The following is a 9921-nucleotide window of genomic DNA, read 5'->3' on the forward strand; positions in this document are numbered from 1 at the left end:
GGTGGAGCAAAGCTCGCTTAAGTATCACTTATCTCAAAACCTTCCTAGACCACTATGCCAAAATCCTTATCACACTACACTTTTTAGACAACGAAAAAAAAATTTCCGTCGTGTGATCACTGAAACTGCTTCACACAACAGGTTTAATGAGATTTAGTTGTATAAGGAGGTCGTAAATCAATTTTTTTTGGGTCCAAGATTATTGTACAACAGTTATAAGGATTTGTCTGTTGTCTGAATGAAAAAAAATTTCCCCCTCACCTTGCTCAAATTTATTGGGTCGAAATTTTGACTCACCTTGCACAACAGTATAGTTGTATATGTTGTATGAGAGGAAGTTGCAAAATAACATACAACACATTTTTTTGTTTCCGTTGTGCAAGTTTGGAAGAAAATCAGATGTACCCCAAAATGTGAGTGAGTAGCCCCAAAAAGGCCAATATTTGAGTGAAATGCTGGTACATGATTTTAAGCTCCTACAATGGAATGACTTATTTTTGTTGTGTGAATGTGAGATGGTAATTTTAGGCGGGAGAAATGAGTTTGTGATTTGTACTAGGCGGGAGATTTGCTTGTTGAGTCCCTAAGCTGAAGTTTCAAGTGTAGACTATCAGACAACCAAAATTAATTTATGTGTTGTCTGAATTGATTATACAAGGTAAAAACTAAACTCAACGCGCCTTTGTCTACCTTTCTGAAAAAAATTTGCACATTGTCTCTCACTTACACTCAGCTAGTCTTCGAGAAAAACAGCAAAACCCATCTTCTTCTTCTCAAAGAGAACCAGTACTCTTCTTCTCTTAAAGAGTCGAACCCATCTTCTTCTTGAAAGCCATCTTCTTCTCGAAACCCATCTTCTCAAAACACCATCTTCTGAAAACACTCGATTAAAGTTCGATCTACTCAATTAGGGTTTTCAATTTGGGGATTTGAAGGGGGAGGAAAATGAAGAGGAGGGGGGGGTGGGTGTTTCTCGGGTACATTAATCGATAAATCTATTGTGTCAAATTCTGATACTCTTATGCGAATCGATGAATCTTCCCCTTTCAACAAAACATCCGATGGAGATTTGCACACTATGTCTAAGGTCTCGAGCCAAGATGACATTCAAGCTCCGTCTCATGCCCATCTAACTGATTTCTTAAGGTTCATAACTTGAGATCTCTCCTCTCTGTTTATTATTTAGATATGGGTTATCATGTCCCTGTGGGTTTGAGAAATGAATTGTCTTTCCTTGAATTCAATTCTAGATTTTTAAATTTCAGTTATTTTTAGATTTTATATGGTCTGGGACTCTGGGTTTTTACTCTTTGTTTTCCAGTTGTTTACAGTGTGATGCTGCATCTTTAGTTATTCACTTACTCAGTGGACTGTTTCTGTCTAGATTGTTTTACTTTATGTGAAATGGAAGATGGGTTGAATATGCATTCTGATTTCTTAAGCTACTCTGATGGATTTTGCGGTGTAGATTAATTATTCTTAAAATTCTGGCTTTTCTGGGTTGCAAGAAAAAGGTTATTAGCAGATTCTTCTGTAGGTCAAACCCATTGTGTTTATCGCTGCCATTTATCAGGCGAGTTCATCTTGAGGATGCTCTAAACATTGCAACACATTCCCTCGTTGATATGGAAGAGCTGAGGCAAGACTCGTAAAGGAAGCAAGACTGGCGGAGGAGGCCAGAGTTATAGAGGAGACAGCCTAAACAGCAAAAGAGGAGGCTAAAACAGCTTAAGAGGCCGAGTCTGGGAACTTTGGTATCCATTTCTAGATTACTATTATCTATGCTACTACTAAAGTCTTATATTGGCTACAGTACTACCATGACTCTTAAATTTGCTTACGTATGGATTTAGTAGTGTTGAACGAGATGATATTAAGGAACCTTTTACTGAGGTAAATTTCTCTAATTTTTGCTTTTTACATGGTTCAGTAGATTCGTTTTAATTTTGTTCTAGACTTATAGATAGTAGTAAACTATTATACTTGTCATGTGATGTTGTCTGTCTGATTGGAGACATCTTTTATTATGTGTACCATTATTGTTAATCAGTGATGAGCTTGTATCCTCATCTTAGTCGTAGGTTTAAGTTGAAATGCTGAAAGACATAATTATATTGTTGCTCAATCGGAATATGCATCAATAAATCTTATAGACACAGGATATCGTTTCTATACCCAACTAAATGGATTAAACCAGCCATTCAACGTAAGTTTTTACTGAAGAACATAACTATATCCAATTTGTAAGACACCCACCTTGGTGTAGTTTTTTTTCCACAATCTAGACATAGACTTTGAAGTGGTTAGTCAAAAACTTCAAATACGGCCTTTTAGTTTGGCAAGAAGTAGGTGTGGGATTAGGAGAAGGAAGATGTCACAAGGATTGTGCTGCATAAAGATTTGGTGGTTATGAGCAGTAAGTATCGTCCTTATTTCTTATTGTGGCATCCATAGTGAGAAAGGTTGCTAGAAATTTGTCCTTGTTGATACCTAAAAAGCTACATGTTCTCTTTTTATTATAATTTTATTTGCATTTAATTAGAAATGCATATATGGTTCCTGACCTGTTTTCTTCATGTATTTTTGACACTAATAGGTATCCATGTTCAAGAAGAATTACGATCATGTACCAAAAGATACATACTTTGGAATGTACAAAGAATCAACCCGTGGCAACCCAAACTACTTTCTGACTTATGGAAATGGGAAATCAGTTGCTCGAATCCAAGATCATTTCCATCCTAATGGTGCACACAGATGGCACAATTATATGAAAACCCCAAAGTACAGTAATTTTGTATTGAAAAGAGCACTGCTTTTTTATTTTATTGATTATAGTAATCATTTTTTTCGCAATTCCTTTTAGTGAGATCAAATTGGAAGAGGCTGCTGTTCTACACTACATATATGCCAAATTTTCGGACTTAACATCAAGACATGATCGGTGTGGCTGCAAGCCTACAAGAGAATATGTCAAAAGATGCTTCATGATGGAATTTGATAGAACTGTGAGTTCAATGCATTCTTTAAGTCCTTTGTTTATCTCTTTAGCTTTTAGAGCCTTATCGTGTACATAAAATGGTCAATTAAGCTTGTGATCTTCTAGATGAAATCAACTAAGGTGTTCTTCAAAGGCCTATATCTAGAGAGAGGTAGAAATCACTAGAAATACTGATACAATTAATATACCTCAAGCCTATGGTAAAGTTTGTGTAACAAAGAATGAGATGCTGCTGCAATACATATTAAGATTAATGATAATCTAAGAAGTTTAAAAATGTTTTACTTCTTATAAGTGGTCAATTAGTATCGAAAGCAGTCAGTGGGGGTTTCAGTGGTGACTATTGTGCATAGTTATCGACAAATATAAAATTCTTGAAAATTTGAATATATGCTTATTGGTACAGCTATTATTTTCCACATTAAAAGAAGAATATGGTTCATCAATTACATCTCTGTTCTCTGATCTTGTTCTAGGTACCATGAACCCATTGCTTGTCATAATATGCTTTTGTTTAGGTTGTGATTGCAGATGCATCACACGTCTATATGACTGGAGTCTAGAGGTAATTATTTACATGTTAGATGTATTTTCCTTTCTTTTTGATTATTGAGTTATATTGAAATTAATCTGTTATTTTGTAACTACTGAAATGCTATTTTGAAAGTGGAAAAAAGGATATTAAATTAAATTTCTAAGTAGGTGTCGGTTTAATAACCTTGATGTTTGTATTTCTTTTCATAATAGGATCGATAACTTAAGAAGGAACTGGTTTGGTTGTTGTCGGTTGGTCTGGCCTATTGCTCTTTCTTTGTATGGGGTAGGTTCAGCAGGTCAAAGACATAGACAAGTTGGGTTTTATGGGTCTGGTTCAAGCAGAGCTTGTGTTGATAGAAGACTGGTACATTTTCAGATTAGACCGGTGGGGATTGGTGGAGGGTTGTCACTTGAGACAAGAAAACCAATCATACCAGTCGCGGGGTCTAGTCAAATGCAGTGCTTCTGTAATATGTGCTTCTGCTTTGGTTAGTTTGTTACTGCATTTACTCATTTTCTGTTTCATCTCTTTTTGAAAATGCTTTTTACTTCTTAAGTAGGATTGTTGATTGGCTTCAAAATCTCCTGGAATTAGTCATACCTTTTACAAATTGTACAGATGCTCATGACCGGTGCAACTTTAGTTGTATTGCAATACACATGCTACATATGGACTAGCTTTGCCTTGATTTTGTGTTACATTTTTTTCTCTTGATTTTGCTACTCTTTTTGCAGAATGCCAGATGTGCTACAGCACTACAAACCAAATCTGTTACACACCAGGCTCCAACAATCACAAGTCTTCCTCATAAGGCAAATACTTAATTGTTTTTTTTTTAAAACATGAGCAAATACTTGTTGTTAATTGCATATCTGGTGGCATTGAAAAAGCTGGTGTTCTAAACGTTAGAGAACAGAATGTATTTCTTGTCTTCTTTGTTCAGTAGTTGATAGTCCTTACATAATTGATTAGAATAGCACCGCCAAGCAAAAGCTTCTGTTCCTATATTTGAATCTTTGATCATATTATTTAGGAAAACAAAAGCTTCTGTTCCTCGTCCTTTCATTGTTCTCACCCTCTTCTTTATTGTGAAACCAAATTTGTTGCATGAATGAATGCCTCAGGGACTTAAAATTTTCAATAAAGCTATCAGGGAACTTATCACTTGCCTTAGAGTAGATTGATAGCGACAACTATCTTCTTTATTTGAGCTAAAAGATCAACTTCTTATGTAAATTAACTTCTGTTTTTGATATATTACATTTTTATAATAGTTGAACTAAGTATCAATGTTGAACTAGAGCTTTTGTTTTTCTTTAACATGTCATAAATCTACTCTAATATTCCGCTTGTTTTCTGTTAATTGTTAATGTGTCTACATAATCATTGTACTAGTTATGTAAAGGATAAAGTTGATTCTGGCTATATGGTGTTTTATCATTGAGATAACTTGACGAACATGTACTAGAAGACACTTTCTTATTGAGTTTCTGTGCAGGACCAAAAAAATTGGTATATTCAGTGATAGGGAAACAGGGTTTGCTCTTCTGTAGAAACAAAGGCTATTTCCTACCACACCAGTGCTATCCTCTGAATTTCTGTAGATGCAGTCAAGTTGAAGTTTGATTTCACCAGTCTGGACTGGCCAAATGTCTTTTTCGTAGTGTTACAAGGAAATGCTTTTCTTCTTTTAGTTTTGGCTTGGATGATTGGGAAATGCACCTTTTTTGCATTTGAAGTTTACAGTAGTGGTTAGATTACTCATTTGATAGTTTGTAATGTTCACATTTGATAAATTACTGTTAATTTGGTAAATAGACCTATTTAATGCACAGTTTAATTGAGGAATGGATGTTCAAATGATCAGACAACATAATAGATTTAATGACGACTCAATGTTGTCTGAATGGCCAAAAATGGGTCAGCAACACACTGCATCATTCATATCACACATCGGTCTATAACAAATCAGTGTCTTCTAATTTATACTCGCATAACGGAAGTAATTGAACTCAGTTGTCTCAAAAGTAAATCATACAACAGATATAATCCAAGAATTGAAGTTTGAAGATCAATCAGACAACACACAAAATAAAAGTATGTTGTCTGATATGCTTAACATACAACAGCTTGAAACCAAGCACTGTTGTCTGAAGGCAGCGCTTCAACTGCTGCGCATGGCATCTGCCGAGCCATCACACAACAGTTATAACACATACCCGTTGTCTGTGTGTTTCTCAGACAGCTATGTTCCACCGTTGTCTGATTTTTCATCAGACAACGGCTCGCTCTACAACGGTGGCACTCCAAATCACACCACAGTTTTGGCCCATCGTCTGATAAGGTTTTTGGCATAGTGGACATCATACTCATTTTGGATGAGCCTATGTGATGAAAAACTAAACCAATGGCATTCATTACAAAGTATATGGCAATTGCTTATTACATCTCTTGGAAAAATAAAGACTTAAACAGAATTGACGATCTATTGATCCCAGCCAGATTTGTAGTCTTCAACCCTTCACTCTAGATCATCTTCTTGATCTTCTTGTTCCATATAGTGAGCTTCTCTTGCTTCACAATATGCTTTGTAGGCGGTGACAATTTCTTCACGAGCTCTACAAATGTGTGCCCAATGACCGGATACTCCACATTGAGAACATACATCTCTTTGCTCAAACTCCATTGATTGAGGTGCTTTGAAAGCGTCATTTAGATGGCTCTTAGTGTTAGTGGCGCCATCAACATGGCTAGAGGCGTTGCCTCCCTCTCTCTTTCCACGTTGACCTCTTCGATTCCGTGTTCGCCTATTTTAGCGGTTACCTTTGTAAACACGAGAATCTGAAAACAAACAAAATGCAGACACGTGTACAAAAATAATAATTTTATTAATTTAAGTGCGGGTTACAATCTTTGGTAATCCTCTGATTCTATCTCCGACGATGAATTTCACTCAAGGGCTTGACGCTTGATCTTGAGTGGTACGATGGTCACGAGAGTTGACACGTGACGAATGTTTTGGCTTGTGGTTAAAGAGGAACCGGCTATTTGGCAGCTTGAGAGTTCTTCACACGCTTGGGAGGCTTCAGAAATTTTGAGAGTGTTTTTCTTCTCTTCTTTTGACTGAAGTCCTTCTCTTAATTTGAGAGGGAGTATTTATAGTGTCGACGCCTCTCTCAATTTGGAATGCCTTGATGACACGTAATTCATTGCATTTTCCTTAATAACATAATCAAATCAATCAGCCTTAATTAACTGATTTAATCACGACTATTAAGAAATTAGCTAATCAATTTGATAGCTGATTTTAATTGTATTTCATTAATAGCATAATCAAATCAATCAGCTTTAATTAACTGATTTAATCACGACTATTAAGGAATTAGCCAATTAATTTGATGGCTGATTTTCATCTTGATTATCAATTTAAATAAATTGACATCTAATCAGCAGACGAAATTTAATACTTGATTTGACTCGGAATCAATTGATTTAATTTATTTGATCCGCCTTAATATCAGCTGATTAAGTCGGAACAAATTTATTGCCGTCAGGCCTTTCGTATGCCTCCACGTGTCATTCCCTGAATCTGCTTGGTTTTGCTTACTCACAAGCCGCACGCACATTTTGTGGGACCCACACGCCGACCACATTTGTTCAGTCATAATTTCAAGTGTTGACCGAATTAAATTTTTGGTGTTGTGAAAACCTGAAGGGTTGTGACTGGGTGTTGTTGTTGGTCGATGACGACGCAGTTGGCGGTGTTGATCATGGCGTTGATTACGTCCATCTTTGAAGCTCTAATATCTGTGAGTAAGATTAGATTTATCTTTCTTCCTCCCTATATATCATTCTTGTATAGCTTGATTAATCTAAGGTCTTATTTTCTGCTGAATCTAAATGTGAGATGTCGTAGTGTATATAATTTGGGGTAATTTCAATTGCCCTATTATTCATTTGATTATTTGTGCAATTGTTAAACCCTGATTTGAGAATGTTTTCTTCTAATTAGTTTTCAGAAACAAAATAAAGGTTTGATCGATGTGGGTCTGTGCTGCCATATTTTGGTTCCATGTTTCAGGTTGGAGTCTCAAGTTCCACAAGGTCAGTTTACATTCCCACGTACACCTGCATTTTTGGTTTTCAGATATTGGTGTAGTTTGGGTGATTTGGTATTTTGGTGGGTTAATTCTCAGTGACATTATCGGTTTAGGACTTGACACGCCCATTTGAACTAGAATAGGAGTACAGAGAAATAATTGGTTTCTTTTTTGTTTGTGATTGTTTCATATTATATATCATATATTCTCAATTAAGTTGGCGTTCATTGTTTATTCTTAAGCTTTTTGACTTCTATTTTGTTTAAGTTTTGACCTATGCATCCTTTGATTGTTCATGCACTCATCAGTGCCAAAGATCACTCCTTATATATTCTTTTCCTACCAAATTACACAGCACAATATTGTTTTACCTCGATCAATTCACACTGATTGAAGGAACAAGAATCACATACTAGGATGATTTATTGCTTGTATTCTTGTAGATAAGGGGAGCTTGCACTGGAAGGAGATCATTGTTTGACAACAGGGGAGCTTGTGAGTCTCAGTGAGCAGCAACTTGTGGACTGCGATCATGAGGTTTGCTCATAATTTACAATCTTATACATGTTTATCCTTAAAAGTATTGAACTTTTTATCCGCGAAACCTAAAGGCTGAAGCTTTAGCTAATTTCTTAACTGAGTTTAAGGCTTTAAGCCTAGCTAATTCGGCAGTGGTAGAATCTGAATCTCCGTCATGTATGTTACAATCTTGTGCCCTTTTACGTGACTAGGTAATTTTCAGAGTTAGGTTAATAAGTTTGAATGCTAGAATCACGCTGAGTATTCATGTGTGTTTGCTTAATTTGCCAAGAGTAATTATTATTTATTAAGACACTGAGTTAAACAAGTAGTAATTAGTTCTAAAGAGTGGTAAAAATCATGCTTTAATGATTAAACGATTCTAGAAATTACGTGTTAAATTCTATGTGTAGTGGTTAATTTGCACGTGTGAGTTGATTCAAGGGTTAGATAATACTACTAGGTAAGAGAATTACGCTAAGTGTTTTCGAAAATTGTAGGGTACACATACACAAAAAGGTCAATTAACAAATAAATGAATAAAATGGGGGTTTTGAGATTTGGTTCCTAATCTACTTAAAATAAAAAAATAAAAAAACAAATAAAACTTCCGTAACCTAGACCACTACCACTCGAAAATTACTAAGTGTAAAAACAGAAAATTCATTTCAACATGCTACAAAAACATGCCCATCTTAAATGCCTAGATAAGAGCCCAAATGAAAAGCCTTAGCGGATCAATCCATTTATCTGATTCATTCTAATGTGGGCTTGCTATTGAATCGACTGAACCCACGTGCTACTCTCAAGCCTCCAAACATGCGGTATGGCGTGCTGCGATGGTTGATGAAATCAATGCTTTAATGAAGAATAATACTTGGACTCTGGTTCCCCCATCTCCATCACAGAACCTTGTAGGCTGCAAATGGGTCTTCCGCGTGAAGCACAAACCAGATGGCACAATTGAACGCCACAAAGCAAGACTTGTGGCCCAAGGGTTTCATCAATAGGCAGGTATCGACTATACCGAAACCTTTAGCCCTGTGATTAAACCTACAACTATTCGTGTTGTGCTTTCTATTTCTGCTGGAGACAGCGATGGTGCAAGCGGCGTTGGAACGGGATCGATTGGAAGAGCGACAGCACGCGGCTCAGAGTGAGGCTGGAGGACGACATCAACGGAAGAGGTGGCAGTCGTTGGATTGTGACTAGGGCCAGCTGAACTGGGTTGGGAGAGAGGCAGGCCTGGACTGGATAATAGGGTGAACTCCAATGGGCTGAACCCTGAAATAGAATGCACCTGCAAATTTTTGTAAGGAAAGATTGATTTGTTAAAAATAACATGCCTAGAGACGTAGACACGACCAGTGGTGGAATCTAAACAACGATAACCTTTGTGTTGAGGACTGTAACCAAGAAAAACACACTCAATACTACGACTCGAAAATTTGTCAGAGACATAAGACCCAAGATGAGGAAAACAAGCACAACCGAAAACCCGAAGGGAAGAATAAGAGGGTGGATGACCATAAAGACGAGTATGCGGAGTATCCCAATTAAGAGTTGGTGTGGGAAGAAGATTAATAAGATAAACAGAGGTTAAGACAGCTTCAACCCAAAGATGATGGGCTCATCCCAAATAAAGTGCCTAGCAATATTCTTCAATTTCTCCTTACTAGCTTTGGAAAGTGTGTCAGGAAATGTCCTGGTGACTAAATAGTTAACTATATTAGCATACCAGGGCACACTAACCTCTATCCCAA

At 36.6% G+C, this 9921-nt stretch overlaps 1 long non-coding RNA gene across 7 annotated transcripts; it reads left to right on the forward strand.

Annotated features, from left to right (window-relative positions):
• Nucleotides 1-681: 681 nt before the first annotated feature.
• Nucleotides 682-5030, forward strand: LOC133723483 (uncharacterized). 7 transcript variants are annotated; one of them, XR_009853068.1, is made up of 7 exons: nt 682-1146; nt 1469-1893; nt 2597-2784; nt 2867-3008; nt 3478-3566; nt 3749-4026; nt 4274-5030. It is a non-coding gene; the product is annotated as an uncharacterized LOC133723483 (long non-coding RNA). The 7 variants fall into 7 exon arrangements; XR_009853073.1 differs by having other exon boundaries at nt 1526-1893; XR_009853070.1 differs by having other exon boundaries at nt 1538-1893.
• Nucleotides 5031-9921: the final 4891 nt, after the last annotated feature.

Source organism: Rosa rugosa, chromosome 1 (genome assembly GCF_958449725.1).
Source record: "Rosa rugosa chromosome 1, drRosRugo1.1, whole genome shotgun sequence".
NCBI classification, from domain to species: Eukaryota; Viridiplantae; Streptophyta; class Magnoliopsida; order Rosales; family Rosaceae; genus Rosa; species Rosa rugosa.